Source organism: Podarcis muralis, chromosome 13 (assembly GCF_964188315.1).
Source record: "Podarcis muralis chromosome 13, rPodMur119.hap1.1, whole genome shotgun sequence".
NCBI classification, from domain to species: Eukaryota; Metazoa; Chordata; class Lepidosauria; order Squamata; family Lacertidae; genus Podarcis; species Podarcis muralis.
The window spans coordinates 4,909,763-4,915,322 of NC_135667.1; the positions used below are offsets into that span (position 1 = coordinate 4,909,763).

Here is a 5,560-nt window from a genome sequence, read left to right on the forward strand (position 1 = left end):
CGGCCTTGCTCCACCTGGAGAGAAGTTAGCTCAACTCCCTAGGTGAGAACCTTCTCTCTCTCCTACATCAGAGAGAAAGAGAGCCTTTTCGGTGGTGGCTCCCGTGTTGTGGAATTCCCAACCAAGAGACGCTAGACTGGCTCCCTCTTGGTTATCATTCCTTTCTGACCGTTGCGCCACCTCCCACGCCCGCCTTTGTGTCCTTCACCCTCTTGGGGACCCATTCACTCTCGCTTTCGGCCGGTTGCTCCTTCTTCTCATTCACGCCTTGTGTCAGTGCCCTCCATGCTCAGGCACACTTACCCGTGACGCGCACAGTCTCCCGTGACTCGCTGCTTCCTCTGCGGTTGGGGCGACTTGCCATCGTCTCTGCTTCCCTTTTCTTGTAAATTTGTCCTGTAAGCAGCGAGCAATGCTCTGTTTCGGAGAAAACGAACGCGGAGGGGAAACTGAAAGGACCTTTCCCCAAAACAACACAGGGTGGGGGGATGTTTCACCCAACCATTGATACAGGGGGAAATTTATAAATCCTGCTTGCTGGGCGAGCATCGATCCGCTTGATCTTCTGCCCCGTGGCAGTGGGCAGAGGGGGCACTTTTTCCATTTTGTGCCATGCCCTTTGGGGCCAACCCGGCGGTGCCCTTTCTGCCCCACTGGGTTCCGGCCAACCGCCCCCGGGACCCTTGTCCCCGCGCCTTCCTGGAGGCGTGGGAGTGTTGGAGATCCCCTGCGCATCATGTTCGGTGCGCCGTGCGGGGGCCGCTGGCGCGCATGCCCAGGGAAGGAGGGTCACCTCACCTCCTCACCCAGAACTCTGTGCGTGTGGCGGGATGGGTGGGCGCTGAGCGCGAGAGAGGTTGTGGGAGTATGTCGGGGGGCGGCGCAACGCTGCGATGTGACAGAGCTGACGCCTCTAGGTGTGCATGTGTAGGAGCGAAAGAGAGCAACCACACATGTGGGTGTGTGCCTTTGTGTTTGCGCGACCTGCTTTTGTTATTTTAGATTTTTAGCATCAAATAGGTGTCCTTTGTGTCTGCTGGGTTTGGCCACGCCTTCTTCTTTGGGCTGTGCATCGACAGCTGCTTGCACAGGAAATGGTTTGCTAGACCCGTGTGTGTGTGTGTGTGTGTGTGTGTGTGTTGGGGTGCATTTCCTGTCCCTCCCCCCACTTCCTCCACTCACACGAGCTGCCTCACTTCCTCCCTGGGTGGACGGTCCCCAGTGACATCCCTGTCGATTTCCCCCATAATGCAACGCGGGCTTTTAGAGCGAGGAATGGTTTTGCGGGGGGGGCGATATAATGCTTCTCTGAAGTTGCAGCTGCCTTGGCCTCCTCGCTGGGAGAAATCTTCAGCCTAGTAGCTGCCGTTAACACCCACACATGCGCAGGCCCTGGAGCGGCGAGGGGTGTGCGCGTTGGCACCCTGGCCAGACTGGGTGGGAACTGGACGCTTCTGCTGTCCGAGGGAGGGAGGGAGGGAGGGTGTAGTAGCTGGAGGCTGGGTGAGTCCCCAGACGGGCTAGCCTCACCCTCCTACGCCAGCTGCCCTGCCAGGACTTGCCCCCATCGCTTCCTCTTGGCTCGCTCACAGTTGCGTCACAGCTCAGTCCCGAAATCCCCACAGAAGCAGCGTGGAGTTTGTGAGGGTTGGCAGTAGCAGGGCAGAGAGGAACATGCTTGCTTGTGTGCAAATCAGCAGGGCGCATGGATGTCGCTGGGCGTGAGGAGATGTGGGGCAGTGTGTCACAGTGGTGTGAGCAACAGACCGAGTGTGCGTTTGGCGTCACCAGCTGGTTCACACCAGAATGCAAGCACGCAGGCGCACAAAGTTTTCGTACGGCCCGGGGGCATGGCGAGATCATGTAGAAAGCTCCCGGTGTTTGGGCGCACATGGAGATTGTGTGTGTGCCAGCAACATGGGCTGCACATGTTTGGAAACAGGCGTGTGTAGCCACACGTGTGGGGGGTCATGGGTTTCTGAACACGCACAAACACATGTCATTTGGCCCTGGGGTGTGTGTGTGTGTGTGTGTGTGTGTGTGTGTGTGTGTGTGTGTACAGATTTGCATGCCTGTTGAATCCTTCCTTGTTCGTTTTATTTTATTTAGGAATGCATGTTCCACATTCTCTGCTGTCTGAAAGAAAGAAAAAACATGTCTTAACAGCATTATGACACCACACACACACACTCACACACAATGCCCCAAAATAATCTAGGCAACCGAAAACACAAATAAACTAGAAGCAGCCCACGAGTCATCCTAACAGGAGCTAACAGAACTGGAATTTGGAATTGTCAACAAACAGAGTCCTCTGGGATTCCTTTGCTGTTGCAGCTACTTTTTCACCTTGGGGGTGGTCAGCCAGTCAAGATGGTGAAGACCAGGGTGCTCTGGGTGGCAAAGCGGCCCAGAACCTGGATCTCAGTATTGGAAGGTGTGTATGCCTGGCCTTACAGACTTGCGGTTCAACCTGAGTGGGGAGCAGAAAGGCGTATGTTGGGGGCCGGGGTGCTGGTGTCCTGTGCCGGAGCTGAGCTCACGAGGGTGAGAAAATGCAGCACGCATGTCATTGCTGGTGATACGGATCTGGCAAGAGTGTGAGCGTGCAAGGAGTGTGGAAGTAGGCCATCGGTGAACTCTCGAGGCAGTTAGCACAGATTCCCCAATTCGGAATGGCTCTGCAAAGTTGTGTGTGCAGGGCGAGCGAAGGGCTTTAGACCCCTGTGCCTTTTCGGCTGGGATCTTAACTTTTAGTCGGTGTGGTGTCTGATCTCAGCCTCCACAGCTGGAAACAGAAATGCTTCCGGATTTCTCTATGTAGCATATAATCATATTTGTATACAGCAGGGCTGTAATATCGCCCAAAACCGGTTTCAAGTCCATATCGTAATTTTCATAATAATGGCGATATATTGCGAATCACGATGTGTGTGTGCTGTGCAAAAATCACAGTGTGGGAAGAAACATGAAGCTAGCCAGCGGCTCTCAGCATTGCTCCATCCTTACAGTGGTGCCTCGCAAGACGAAATTAATTCGTTCCGCGATTTTTTTCGTCTTGCGAAGCACGGTGTCGGGAAAGTTTTGGAAAAGCTTCAAAAATCACCAAAGTCTTTAAAAACCTCAAAAAAGGCTACCACAACGCGTTCTATGAGTTGCTCCTCGAAGTCAAGTCGCAACTGTATTAACGGTGTTAATAAAAAGGAAACAAACTTGCAAGACGTTTCCGTCTTGCGAAGCAAGCCCATAGGAAAAATCGTCTTGCGAAGCAACTCAAAAAACCAAAAACCCTTTCGTCTAGCGAGTTTTCCGTCTTGCGAGGCATTCGTCTGGCGAGGTACCACTGTACTTCAGACATCGCGATATATCGGTATATCATAATGTTTAGCTGGTGATACATTGCAGTGTTGAAAACCAGATATGGCCCAGCCCTAGATATATAGGCAACAACCATTTTGCACTGGGGTTACGTTCCTGACCCCATGACGGTGGAGAGCCTTTTCCCAGCCACTTCCAGGATGCGGTGCTATGCGCATGCGCGGTCGTGCGCTAATTGGATGTGCGTAAATCGGCCGTTGGCTGTAGACGGCGGTACGCCTAGGGAATAATTTCAGCATGGAGTGCATCTTGGGTGCGTTGTAACTTTCCCTGAGCTTACCTGTGTCAGAACAGCCTATTTTCTGGGCATATTATTAGTACGCGCCCTCTCCACGTCCAATTTGTCGTGCATGCCTCCGGAGGTTTTGTGCCGTGTCCCCAACAGCCTCGTTGCCGTGATTTGCCCGTGTGTTCAGCCCAGGCGTCGGGCACCCTTGGCGTGTCCCATGCTCTGTCGCTGGCGTGCGGTTGGCGCATTCGGAACGGAGGCTCGACTTTCTCTCACGCCCTCTATGGCGGAGAGACCAATTCCCCCTGGGACGCCTCCTCTCTGCCCCCCTGGCCACATTTCACAAGGCAGGAGTATGCACAGGAGGTCTTACGACATGCCCCCCCCCCCCCGGTCTTACTTACTCCAACGCAGCCACAGCCGCCGCCGCTGCCCTGTCCCGCCCTGAGCCAAACTTAGCTCTCTGCTCTTCCAGAAATAGCCGTGGTCTTTGGCTTGAGGGTTGCTATTTGGTCTGGACGTAAATTCACGCCCCGGCTCTCCGTATCCTGAGTTAAAGGTTGGGAGGAGGGCCCTGTTAATACCCCCCACCCCCAGCGTGTGTGTGTGTGTTTGGGGGTTTCCTAAGTGCAGCCATGTTTGGGGCAGTCAGACCCCCCAGCTCCCTCTCCCACCACCCCTCCAGTAGCCGTGGGTGGACTCACGAGACACTGTCTGGCTCACGCCCACGGTAGGCTGACCACACCGGTGCTGCTGGCGGAGGGGGGGCGGTGGCGGCTGGTGTGTTTGGCCCAGGCTTATGGCAGGACGTAGACCCAGACATGCTTGGGGGTTTGAGGCGAAAAGACTGTGTGAGCCGTGAGTCACCGGCGGTGACTAGCGAGCCCCCTCTTCCTTTCCTTTTCCTTCGCCGTTGTGGGGCAGCGTGGGAAAAAAGTTGCCTCCGGTTTGTTTCCGCCAAACCCCAGGCCTGCAAACTCCCCCCACCCCTCTCTTTGCAGTGGTTGAGGCAGATTATTTTGGGATGGGAGGCGGCGGGGCGGGGGGGAGAGAAGGAATAAATCCCTTCAGTGCCTCACAAGCCTTATGCATAAGGCTGGATGATCCCAGGACCTAGTTCCAGCTGCCACCCTCGCCCACCAGCGCAGGGAAGCAGCAGCAGTCGAATCATAGAATCGTACATATGGAAGGGACCCTGAGGGTCATCCATCCCAACCCCTGCCCCCCTCAATGCAGGAATGGGCATGCGCAGAGTGCTTTCCCCTTGACACTCAGTCGCCAGGACTCGCACCCAGCAATAAGGCTTTTCAGGACAGTGACGTGGGCACAACCCGCTAAGAAAATGATCACAGAGTCTCTGCGCACACTGAGCCAGAAAATATCACTGACAGGTCTTTTGTCTGCAACCCAGATTTCCTGGTGTGTGTGTGTGTTGTTAAAAGTTAGAGGCCTGACAAGGATACCTGCTCACAGGTTGGAGCAGAAATTGGACACACACACAGACCCCGGCCTTACTCTCTCATCTACCAAGCAGAAGCAAAATGTGAGGGTGTTTTTAAAACTTGGGGCAACTCGCATGGCGGGTGGTGTGAATTTCAGTTTTTTTTTAATTTTAACCGCTCACACTGCCAGCACTTCTTAGCTGCACTAGGAAGGGAGAAATGAAATGGCAAAATATTATTTTCACACATCTACACACATTTTTAAAAGGTCGAGAGAGAGATACTGAAGCATACGACAACCTTGCAATGTAGGCCAGTGCGATTATCTCCGTTTTGCGGGCTGCTCAACGCACACATCCACATGTGTGTGTGTGTGTGTGTGTGTGTGTGTGTGTGTGTGTGTTGTGGAGGACCATGAATTGCAGTCTTTTCCAGCTTGCTTGCCACATTTCCTCATGGGGGGGCTGGGGGCGGGGAATGCCACAGGTAGGCGGAGCCATGGGGCAGGGCT

The 5,560-nt window shown here is 54.4% G+C and overlaps 1 long non-coding RNA gene across 1 annotated transcript; it reads right to left on the bottom strand.

Annotated features, from left to right (window-relative positions):
• Positions 1-2,075: 2,075 nt before the first annotated feature.
• Positions 2,076-3,796, bottom strand: LOC144325048 (uncharacterized). The gene is made up of 2 exons (XR_013390331.1): positions 3,659-3,796; positions 2,076-2,136 (listed from the first exon to the last, which is right to left on the bottom strand). It is a non-coding gene; the product is annotated as an uncharacterized LOC144325048 (long non-coding RNA).
• Positions 3,797-5,560: the final 1,764 nt, after the last annotated feature.